General features: G+C 34.3%; 1 pseudogene; it reads left to right on the top strand.

Annotated features, from left to right (window-relative positions):
* Positions 1-9,301: 9,301 nt before the first annotated feature.
* Positions 9,302-13,172, top strand: LOC127240646 (LRR receptor-like serine/threonine-protein kinase RPK2; annotated as a pseudogene).
* Positions 13,173-13,200: the final 28 nt, after the last annotated feature.

Genomic DNA, 13,200 nt, shown 5'->3' with positions numbered 1-13,200 from the left:
TATTAAAAAATATGAAAAAATGTGCAATAATCTCAGACAAGTCTAAGATGTCTTGAAAATTTGTTTGGATAATTTGTACATATATGTAAACCAACCTATTAGTGAATGAATGAATGAATTAAAAAAAAAAAAAAAAACTGCAATAATCTCATAAAAATAATTGAAAATTTTGAATTGGAGCGTAAAATGCTCAAAGATGTCTTGAAAAAATCTAAATTGATCACTTTTTTTCATATATGTAAACTATTTCATTATTGAATGAATTGATTAAAAACTACAAAGAAAAGTGTAATAAACTCCAACAGGTAGTTGGAGGTCTTCTTTCTTGTTGGAGTCGGCGTTTTTACTCTCTATTCGAGATTGTTTGAGGGTTTTGCTCTATATGAAGAGAGATTTCATGGGGTTGCATGCTAAGGAATCTGAGACTGTGAATGATGAATTTTTTTACGGAGGTTCAAAGACTATGAATGCAAAAGGAGTTACGTAGGACCATTATCATTGTCAGACAAGGTTACTGCTTTCCTCATTTTATGTCGTTAAAGTCGAAGCAAGATGAGAAACCGTAAAAAATGAACACTGAGCTTGCATCTCATGAATATAAGAATTTTGGAGATACTTCAATGAAACAATAATTTCTTGTTGGGAATCAATTTTCAACACCTCATCTTACTTTAGCCGTAATGGTTGGAGTAACTGAGCTATGGACTAATTATATGATTTTCACTATTTCTACTCGATTGACCATTTTCTACGGTGGAGATGTTCATGTCTTTGATGGCATTACACCCTAAAAATTTGAGGTGATTGTACTTGGCTGAAGTTGGGTGTGTACCAACCAGCATGGCACACCAAAAGCTTCAAACAATAATGATGTAAAAGAATCAAAGACTTTTGGTATGCCCGCCAATCGTGGCACCAAGGTCAAGCTGTCTAAAGTGATGTCACCCATGGGATCTATGGGTGTGTCAACTATAATTTCATCAGCCACTAGCGCAGAAGACATCCCTTATTCACGTTTTGAAGAAATACAAGGAGGGGATCATGAATACATCACCATACAACATTAGTAAAAAAGAATGTTGATTGCGCCACTCCTACATCAAATGGTATTGGCTTTTATGTTACTTTCTGGGTAACTCTAGTTTCATTTTCAGCAACAAGGAGATTAGTGGTGATGCCTAACATTAATCATCTATAATAAAGTATTAGTCATGTATCAAAACTCTATAAGCATTTGAAATATGTTGTACAATACATTTAATGACTGTCACTTTGGAATTGTGTGTTGCGTTATAAACTCGGTAGACATGAGAACAAAGGTATTTATGATCTATCCATTGAGATATTATGTATTTCTTATGACAAAAAAAGAAAAAAAGAAAAACTCAAACAAGTAACTGAAAATTTTGAATCGCTGTAAGATGCTTTTAGATGTCTTGAAAAATTGTTTGAATTGATCATTTAAGGCATATACGTAAACTATCTCATTAGTGAATGAATGAATTCAAAAATATGAAAAAAAAAAAAACTGCAATAATATCAAACAAGTCATTAAAAATTTTGAATTGGAATGTAAAATAGTTGAAATGCCTTGAAATCGTGTTTTGATTGATCAATTTGTATATATATGTGAACTGCGCAATTAGTGGACGAATGAATTAAAAAATACTCCATTCGTCTCATTTGCAAGAGGCTTTTCTGGGTTTTGTAAGATTAAAAAAATAATAGTATTTTATTGATCAGTGAAAGTGTGTAAGAGATTTTGACATTTTTGCCTGTGAAAAATAATTGTATGTGTAATGGTATGTTTGTATTTTAAATAAAAGTTAATGGTATTTTGATATTAGTGTATGATTATTTTTACTATAAAAAAATGAATACTTTTGAGTGAGACGAACGAAAATAGTAAAGAAAATACTTTGAATTGAGACAAAGATAGTACAATGAAAAGTTCAATAATCTCATGGATGTAATTGAAAATTTTGAATAAGAGTTTAATATGCTACAAGATGCCTTGAAAAACTGTCTGAATTGATCAATTTGAACATATATGAAAACTGTCCAATTAATGAATGAATGAATTAAAAAGATATGAAGAAAACTGCAATAATCTTATAGAGATATTTGAAATTTTCGAATCAAAGTGTAAGATGTTCCAAGATGTCTTGAAAAACTGTTTGGATTGATGAATTTATAAATATATGTACACTACTCCATTAGTGAATGAATATATTAAAAAATTAAAAAAAAATGCAATATTCTCAAACAGATAATTGAAAATTTTGAATCGGAATGTAAGATGTTGCATGATGTCTTGAAAAATATGTCTGGACTTTCAATTTGTATGTATATGGAAACTGTCTCATTAGTGGTGGACGAATGAATTAAAAATATAAAGAAAAGCGCAATAATTTGAGACAAGTAATTGAAATTTTGAATTGGAGTATAAGATATTTGAAATTTTCGAATCAAAGTGTAAGATGTTCCAAGATGTCTTGAAAAACTGTTTGGATTGATGAATTTATAAATATATGTACACTACTCCATTAGTGAATGAATATATTAAAAAATTAAAAAAAAATGCAATATTCTCAAACAGATAATTGAAAATTTTGAATCGGAATGTAAGATGTTGCATGATGTCTTGAAAAATATGTCTGGACTTTCAATTTGTATGTATATGGAAACTGTCTCATTAGTGGTGGACGAATGAATTAAAAATATAAAGAAAAGCGCAATAATTTGAGACAAGTAATTGAAATTTTGAATTGGAGTATAAGATATTTGAAATTTTCGAATCAAAGTGTAAGATGTTCCAAGATGTCTTGAAAAACTGTTTGGATTGATGAATTTATAAATATATGTACACTACTCCATTAGTGAATGAATATATTAAAAAATTAAAAAAAAATGCAATATTCTCAAACAGATAATTGAAAATTTTGAATCGGAATGTAAGATGTTGCATGATGTCTTGAAAAATATGTCTGGACTTTCAATTTGTATGTATATGGAAACTGTCTCATTAGTGGTGGACGAATGAATTAAAAATATAAAGAAAAGCGCAATAATTTGAGACAAGTAATTGAAATTTTGAATTGGAGTATAAGATGTTCCATGATATCTTAAAAAAATTGTCTGAATTGATCAATTTGTACATATATATGTAAATTGTCCCCTTAGCGACGGAATGAATTTAAAAATAGGAAAAAAAAATGCAGGAGCAATTGAAAATTTTGAATTTGAGTGTAATATGCTCATATATGAATGAGTTAAAAAAATATGAAATTTTTTTAATAATCTCATATAATTGGTAAATTTTAATGGAAGTTTAAAATGCTTCAAAATGCTTTAAAAAATTGTCTAAATTGATCCATTTGTAGATATATGTAAACTGACCTATTAGTTAATGAATGAATTTGATATAATGTTATATTATTAATCCATTTGCGAATTGATATATATAGATGTATGCATGTATTGTTTCACTATTAATTTTTTTTTAGTAATTTGATCAAGCTCATTACAAGAAAACACTAATATAGCTATGAAATTTTGCTATGAAATAATTATATGACAAAATTGTCACATGATTTGACACAACATAAAAAAAAATATAAAAAATATATTTACTCGTAACTATTTTCATAACAAAATTTATCATAAACTTTTTCAATCAATAATATTATAGCATATTAGCCACAAATAATTTTTCATCAATAATTTTGTTCTAGCAAATAAGTTATGTCAAATATTATGTCAAAATATTAAGTGGATAAAATTATCTTTAACGAGCCGTCATATAAATTTTCACAATAAATATGTATACATTTTATCTAACATATTATTACATTTTACTATAAAATAAATTATTAATTTAAAATGTATTAGATTATACTTCCTCATTCCGACTCTAATGGTCTCATTTACCTTAACATTAAAAATATCTTTATACTTGTATAATTTTTTCATAAATGTCATTATAATACTATTATAAGACACTAATATAAGTATTTTGCTCTTTTTCTCCAGATTTGTACTAAATTTTTTTATAATAAATAATATTCAAAGATCAACAAACAAAAAATAAATGGAACCCTTAGAGCCGGACGAATGTAGTAATACATATGGATATATTAACTTAATACATGAATATTGCTCCGTTCTTGCAACATTTTTAGATATATTGATTTTTGGTGTGTAGCATGAGAAATTGTATAAAAAATATAAAATATACTATCACCGTCGGGCAGTAAGGGTCTCATTTACTTTTTTTTCATGTTGATATTTGAATATTAATCATTATATTAGAATGTAATACAAATTAAAAAAATTATATATAAAAATACTTCCAATAGTGTCTTATAATATTAATAGAATGACATTTGTACAAAAGATTATACAAATATAAATATATTTTTAATACTAAGTACAATGACCCAAAAGGTAAATATGACCCAAAAGGTAAATATGACCCTTAGAGGCGGACGGAGAGAGTATTATTTTAAGTTGGATATTTGATTTTATTTTTTTTTAGTAAGTATTTGAAGTTTTTTTTTTTTTTTTTTTTTCACTTTTGCAAAAGATTTTTTGTGTTGTTCATATTATTTTTGGGGAATCCTAATTGAGAAATAGTGTTGAAAGAACATAATTATTTATTATACTAAAATTAATGTTACTGAGATAGTCGAATTCCATTCATTTTACTATTATGTTTTAATATATTTATAATAAATTAGCAAGTACTATTATATTAAGTCATAATATTATCATAATTATATATCATAATTATTTGATTTAGGATAAAATTGAATATATATAAAGTTTATTGACAGGTGTGAACTGCCAATCAAAATATTACTTGTTCTTCTTAATTAATTGTAGAATAATAACAACCCGTCAAATATACAGGAACTAAGATTGTGTTTCTTTGTTGATTATTTAATTAAAATGGAGAATTTTCAGTTAAGAGTTAAAATAATTATCATAGAGAATTAAATTAAACCAAATAAAATCAAGCAATCAACAAAAGAAATAAACTGATTTATCAAGAAATAAAATATCTAGTCCAAGAATTGAGTGAAAAATCAAATAGTGGATTTGATCATCGAATTTAATAATCTAATCAATCAATTGATAAATTATTTATAGGTGTTCGATCATATCGAACACCCAATTTTTTCTAACCTTGTCGGTAGCAACTGTATGACCAATTGACCATTATCTAATCGAAAGAAATAAACTAGGTACAACAGTAGTAAAAGTTCTTCGATTGATAATAGCGTAAGAAAAACCCAATTCGAATACTTAATCAATTACAAAAGATTTTCTATTTAATCGTACAATTCCTAGGCTAAGCTCGTTAACCTATTTATTATTTTTTTTTTGAATAAATACACAACTATGAATGCAGTTTTTCAATTAGCACACAATCAATAGATATACATAAAATCTGATCACAATAATAATTCATACCTAACGACTGTAGACACGATACATAGAAATCGCACAAATACCAATTAATCGAAAGATTCAATTAAAATACAAAACTATCTCACAAATCTATAATTCAAAATTTCAATCAAACCTTAAACTATAATAAGAAACTTAGCCACTGAACATAACTAGAATTAAAAAACAAAAGGATTCTACTTAACAGAAAATGATGCAGGATTGCGCAACAATTTCTTGATCGCCCTAGACGTCTGCGCGCTTCTTGCTTTTTCTCTAAGATAATCCTTGATTTCTTTCTTCATTTTTCAAGTAAAATGCCGTGCAGCCCTCAGAATATGGTCCGAATATTTTTTTTGTTTGCTCTACCCAAAATTCCTCTTGATGGGAAATTTCAATTTTATCATTCAAGTCTTAGCTTATCCAAACCCTCTCTAAGCATGGTGTAATACCCCTGGAGTTGAACCGGTGCTATGCCAACTTTTGTGAATGAGCCGGTACCAAGCTATTTGAGGTTGAATATAGGTTAAATAGATTGAATAAACTACTCATGTCAACAACGTGTACATTCTTTTTCGAAAGCCTACTGAATGAACTCTAGAGTTAAGCATGCTTGCCTTAGAATAATTTGAGGATGGGTGACCACTTAAGAAGTCTTCCAGGGTGCACGTCAGTGCGAACAAAAGCGCGCTAGAAGAACTCGTGTTGACTTATGGGGCAAGTTTACGAACCCGACACGCCTAAATTTGCGTGGCTTGCGGGTTGGGGTGTCCCACATGGACATGCTTTAAAAAATTATATAAAATTATAATTAATATGCATAATTAACGTACAAAAAGTTATCATTTATATAAAATTGAAATTATCAAATTTTATCTATAATATTAATATTATTAATATAATTATATTATAATAAATAAATATTCTTTTATATATAATTTAAACTTTCACCCAAGTTTATATGATTTCTTCAATCACAATAGTATAGTAATTTTTCTTCTTGATCAAATTTTATTTATTTTGCTTCTCGTTTTATTTTGTTTTGTTTTTAGTTGGTAAAATTGTCCATAACTCCTCTGTGATTTCGAAACACAACATAGATTCTTCTGTATGTTAAAAATTTGCATGACGCCTTCTTATACTTTAAAAAATGTTGCATAGAATTCATTTTATATAATTTTCGTATGATGAGAAAATTATTTTCTATCTATATTTTTTGCATGGCGAGGGGTTCTATGCAGTATTTTTAAAAGTATAAGGGGATGCCATGCAATTTTTAAAGTATTGTTGTCACACGAAAATAAATTCTATTGACAATAACGGATTACCAATGTTGAAGAAAGTCAATCGATTTGATCAAATCGACTTAGATTAATGGCCAATGTATACAAGTGCAAAAAACTATGGTCCAACTCAATCGATTATTCATGGAGCTCAAGGATTGATTGACCAATTAATTGGTTGATATTCTTATTCAACTCAATGATTAATTGATCATTACCTTAAATCTTATGAAGAGAGTAAGTAACCATTAATAGATCAATTTTGTGGCGAGAGTGGTGACCATTAATCGGTTAATTAAGAAGCAGGTAGTGACCCTAAGTGAAGGCAATAATTGGTGAACGTTACAGAGAATTAAATGCAAGCATTACGGAATGGCAAATGATGGCTTTTGGTTATGAAAGAAGCAAGAGCAAGGGAGGAAACATACATCTCAATCCACAAAATTATCTTCTTTACTTTACATCTTTTTTTGTATTTTTCTTCTTTTGTTTTTTAGAATAATGTTGAATAAATTTTGAATCAATACAACTAATTTGCGCAATCTTTTCTTTGATTATTTTTGGGTAATTTGTTTTTAAACTTATCGCATACCACCGGACATTCACATCAAGTTGCCCGGGAACTCAACAATACTCCCAGCGAGAAGTTTTAGGCCAAAAATTAATTTTCACACCAACAAATACATAGAGAATTTATGCTGAATTTCGAAATCACATGGAGATTATGGACATTTTTGTCTTTCTAATTTTTCTAATATACTTATTAGTTCACAATTATTTATTTATTTATTTTTTTTTTCTAGAAAGAACTCTTTTAAGATAATTTTTCTATAATGTCATCATAACGTAAAACTCACCAAATCATCAAAACGAAATCTACGGATATTAGATCTTTTGGTTACCCCTAGTATAATTATTTTATTTTATGTTTATTTTTCAATACGAAGGATTACATACATATTTATTTTTCATTACCAAATATGTGTTTGTAGATGTCTTACAAGCCGGATTGTAATGGCTTTTTAAGGCCAACACCCAAATATGACTATCTTGAGTTATACAACATTTCGATTGCTCAGGTAATCGATCAACATTGTTATTTGTATGTCAATTCGATGCCAAGATTGAATTGTGGATATTTGTAGTCAAATTTTGGCGAATTCAACCGAACAAATTATGGCGATGATGATTATGTATTTGTGGTCATATCATTATTATTCGGTTGTAGTCGTCATAACTTGTCGTAGAAGCAAAAAAAATTATGATTTGATAATTCAGCCGATCGTTATTATACTAATTACACTCTCAGTGTTAACAATAATATACTTATTAAAATTATTATAAACAAAAAATGACGAAAGTTAGCAAAAATATCTATATAAAAAGAGCTATATATATATTTGATATGTTGTCTGTATCATACAATTAATAATATTTTTTTCGTGAATTAAATTTATTTTTTTTAGTCCGTTCGTTAAATTGATTTAATTATAAATTTTAATAAGGTAAAAAAATATCACATTTAACTATTATCATTCAATCAATATTTATTTAATTACTTCTATTATATTCTCTTATTTTTATTTAATTAATAATTAAATTTTCAAAAATATTGTATTTTAATCTATCTCTTTAATTTTATTATTATTTCAATAAATTATTTATTTATCTTTTTTAATTTCCATGGACGACGGAGTATTATACTCCCTCCGTCCGTCTGGTCATATTTATCTTTTGAGTAATTGTATTTAATATTAAAAATATTTTTATATTTATATAATTTTTTTGTAGAAATGTTATTCTATTAATATTATAAAACACAGAAGTATTTTTGTAATTTTTTCTTAATTTGTACTACGTTTTGATATAATAATTAATATTCAAATATCAACACACAAAAAATAAATAAGATTATTAAAGACGGACAGATATAGTATTAAAGTAAAATAAAAACTAATAAATCATTTGATGGTGATGTAATATAAGCTGTTTATTGGTGGGATTTTAGTTTTGAGTTTTGATTTTAAATAATATAATTTTGAATTGAAATAGTTATTTGATGTGATATAAATATGTATTGATACTATGTTTCGAATGTAAAATTATTTTTTTAATGTAATATACTAAATAAAAAAAAATAGATATTTGATTTGATATTTAAAAAAAAAAATTAAAATGGTAAAACAAAAAGACAAATCACACGAAGTAATTTAAATTTTGAAAGTTTTAGAAAATTTATGAATAAGACTTGCTGCGTGTACTGCAACTATTGCTTAAAAAGCTTTTCCATTCGATTTCTTCTTCATTATTATTATTATTATTATTATTATATGAAAATTTGAAAAGTAGAATTAAAAATTGGTGGTTTGCGAAAAAGGAAGAAAGAAGAATGGAGGGAAGAACAGGCAGAGTCAGTGATGTTGATACAGTCGGTCAGTGAGTTAGTCAAGTCCACCTGAAATTCTCTGTCAAAATTAAAATGGTGGTAAAACCAACGAATCAAAATCAAATAAATCAAAAAAAATAATGATAATAAAAAATAAAATCGACCCGTCACGAGCAAAGCTATTTTGCAGTCCAAGAAAATCCAAAAAAATCAATCGATCCACTGTTCATCTCCCCCACCTCACCTCTGACCTCCTCCCCTCTCCCAACTGTAATTCTTAACAGAAAACCTTACCTCTCAATCAAATTAGGGTTAGGGTTTCATTCTGAAGAAGAAGAAGAAGAAGAAACGGTTGGTGGCGCTTCACCTGGCCCTTTTCCGGCGGGTCAAATAAATGGGTCGTCGTCGTCTTCTTTTGCTCTCGAAATCGTTCCACATTCACGCGCCGCCGCTGCACCTCCTGATTCTCCTCTCCGTCCTCTTCCCTTCCCCAAACGCCGCCGTCTCCGATCCGGACAAACTTGCGCTTCTGGAATTCAAGTCCTCAGTCTCCGACCCCTCCGGCTTGCTCCGCCGCTGGGATCCGACCCGACGGCACCACTGCTCCTGGCCCGGAGTCTCCTGCGGGTCGGGCTCTCGGGTCACCGCTTTGAACATCTCCGGCGGAGGTAAGAATTCCTGCGCCAGAATTTCTCAGTTTCCCCTTTACGGTTTCGGAATCAGGCGGCCATGTTTGGCCGCCGTGGATGCTAAATTATCCGGCAATCTGTCGAAAGCCATTGCTAGACTCACCGAACTCAAGATTTTGTCACTTCCTTTCAACGAATTTCGCGGCGAAATCCCTGTAGAAATTTGGGGGTTGGAGAAGCTCCGAGTTCTAGACCTAGAAGGCAATTCAATCTCATTCTCTTTGCCCTCGCAGATTACCGGTTTGAAGCGTTTGAAATTTCTTAATTTAGGGTTCAATCAGATCTCCGGCGGGATACCAAATTCGCTGTCGAATTGCTCCGGCCTTCGAATTCTGAACTTCGCCGGGAATCAGCTTAACGGATCCATCCCGAGCTTTGTTGGTCAATTCCGCAATTTGGCAGGGCTGTACTTGTCGTTCAATCATCTCGCCGGTCCGATCCCGCCGGAGATCGGAGATAACTGTAGGAAGCTAATGTATTTGGAGCTCGCCGGAAACTACCTTACCGGAGGGATTCCGAGAAGCCTCTGCGACTGCAAAGGGCTAAAAGCTCTTCTGCTATACTCAAACATGTTGGAGGACGTAATCCCGACTGAAATCGGCGAGCTTCGGCAGCTCGAAGTTCTCGACGTCTCGAGGAACAATTTGGGCGGCCCTATTCCGGCCGCGCTCGTGAATTGCATGAAATTGTCGATTCTCGTACTGTCGAACTTATGGGATCCTCTCGGCAACATTTCTGGCGTCGAGAAGGTCGCTTTAACTACTGATGAGTATAATTTTTACGAAGGGACGATCCCGACAGGGATCACGGCGCTCCCGGAGCTGAAAATGGTGTGGGCGCCTCGAGCGATGCTCGAGGGCTACTTTCCGGCGAGTTGGGGATCGTGCAAGAATTTGGAGACGGTGAATTTGGCGCAGAATTATTACTCCGGGAAGCTGTTTCCGGAGTTCGTTAGGAGCTGCAAGAAGCTGAGTTTTCTTGATCTGAGCTCGAATAAATTTGAAGGCGAAATCAGCGACGAAATGCCTGTTCCGTGTATGGCTTTCTTCGATATCAGCGGCAATGATCTGTCAGGATCGATCCCGGAATTTAGTTTCGGATCTTGCTCGCCTATTCAGTTCGATTCGGAATGGCCTTACGATCTGGCTTCTGAATACGTAAAATATTTCCGACGGAGAACACAGATGGAATCCTTGTTGCCGTTTTCGGATGATTCCGCGACTTTCTTTATGATACACAATTTCAGTTCTAACAACCTCACCGGACCCCTGCCGTCGACGCCGATTGCGCCTGAGAGACTCGGGAAGCAGACTGTGTACGCATTTCTCGCTGCCGGAAATAATCTCTCCGGTGCTTTCGCCAGAGATTTCTTCGATAAGTGCAGTCAGGCGAGAGGCGTGATCATCGATGTTAGCGACAATGCCTTGTACGGTCAGATTCCGGAGGATATAGCGTCGACTTGTGAGTCTCTGGTCCTTCTGGATGCTTCTAGAAACCGAATCTCGGGAGTTCTCCCGCCCGGGATAGGCGACTTGAATTCGCTTGTGGGTCTTAACTTGAGCGGGAATTCGCTGCGGAGTTCGATCCCGAGCAGCATTGGCCGGATGAAGAACATCGAACGGCTCTCGTTGAGCGGGAATAAACTTAATGGTTCGATCCCCGCAAGCTTCGGGCAGTTGTACTCGTTGGAAGCTCTCGAGCTGTCGTCGAATTTGCTAACCGGCGAAATCCCGAAAGATCTCGCGAACTTGAGGAAATTGAAAGTGCTTCTCCTCGACGATAACGAGCTCTCCGGACGGCTTCCTCCCGAGCTGGCAAACGGATCGTCGCTCGCGACTTTTAATGCTTCCTTCAATAATTTGACGGGGGAATTAGCACCGGAAAACGATACGATCTGATGCAGCAGCTTTGTCGGGAATCCGTTCTTGCATTGCCCGATTCTCTCGTTGTCATCGTCGTCTTCTCCGGATCAACAAGAAAGTGATTCGGGAAATGGGGGCTCGACGCCATCCTCGCCTTCGAGCCGGAAAAAATGGAACGACGGGCTGAATTCGATTGAGATTGCTTCGATAACGTCGGCGGCTGCGATTCTCTCGGCTCTTCTCGCCCTCGTCGTGCTCTTCTTTTACACGAGAAAGTGGAAGCCGAGGTCGAGGGTGAGCGGAACCATCCGGAAGGAAGTGATTGTGTTCGCCGAAATCGGCGTCCCTCTCACGTTCGACAATGTGGTGCTCGCGACGGGTGGTTTCAACGCGAGCAATTGCATCGGGAGCGGAGGGTTCGGGGCGACGTACAAGGCGGAGATTGCGCCGGGTGTCCTCGTAGCAATCAAACGTCTTGCGGTCGGACGGTTTCAAGGTGTCCAACAATTTGACGCAGAAATCAAGACGCTGGGTCGGCTGCGCCACCGGAACCTCGTCACCTTGATCGGATACCACGCGAGCGAAAACGAGATGTTCCTCGTTTACAACTACTTGCCCGGCGGAAACCTCGAGAAGTTCATCCAAGATCGGTCGACTCGAGCCGTCGATTGGCGGGTTCTCCACAAGATTGCCTTGGATGTCGCCCGGGCCCTTGCCTACCTCCACGACCACTGCGTGCCGCGAGTTCTCCACCGCGACGTCAAACCGAGCAACATATTGCTCGACGAGGATCACAACGCGTACCTCTCGGATTTCGGGCTGGCCCGGCTGCTCGGGACGTCGGAAACCCACGCAACAACCGGCGTGGCCGGAACATTTGGATATGTAGCGCCGGAATATGCAATGACATGTCGCGTCTCTGACAAGGCCGACGTCTACAGCTACGGGGTCGTCTTGCTCGAGCTGCTCTCGGACAAGAAAGCGCTCGACCCGTCCTTTTCGTCCTACGGAAACGGCTTCAACATCGTCGCATGGGCCTGCATGCTCCTGCGGCAGGGTCGGGCAAAGGAGTTTTTCGCGGCCGGGTTATGGGATGCCGGGCCGCACGACGACTTTGTCGAAGTGCTGCATTTGGCAGTGGTGTGCACGGTCGATTCGCTTTCGACTCGGCCGACTATGAAACAAGTCGTAAGACGGCTGAAGCAGCTTCAGCCTCCGTCGTAATAACGTTAATTCATCGATTGGTCGATAATGTTGTTGAGTAGAGTTTGTACATATATGGTAGTGTAGGTTTTGGGTGTCTCCATTTTTTATTTTTTTGCCCTACCCATGGCCATGTTATTTTTTTTTATTTTTTTTATTGTGAGATATCGAGTCGCTGTTGAGTGCGCTCTGGATAAACCTCCGGTCAAACTTAAATATCCTGTAAACGAAACTTGAACTAGACCTGAACTGTTATGAAATTGAACTAATCAAAACCTTAACATGATAGTTGGTCCAAGATTAGTCTTTCTTTTTCTTTTTTACCC

This window comes from Andrographis paniculata, unplaced genomic scaffold (genome assembly GCF_009805555.1).
Source record: "Andrographis paniculata isolate CXL003 unplaced genomic scaffold, ASM980555v1 Contig79END, whole genome shotgun sequence".
Classification (NCBI taxonomy): Eukaryota; Viridiplantae; Streptophyta; class Magnoliopsida; order Lamiales; family Acanthaceae; genus Andrographis; species Andrographis paniculata.
Note: the sequence above shows the minus strand (reverse complement) of the source record. Positions and strands in the feature narration are given on the sequence as shown.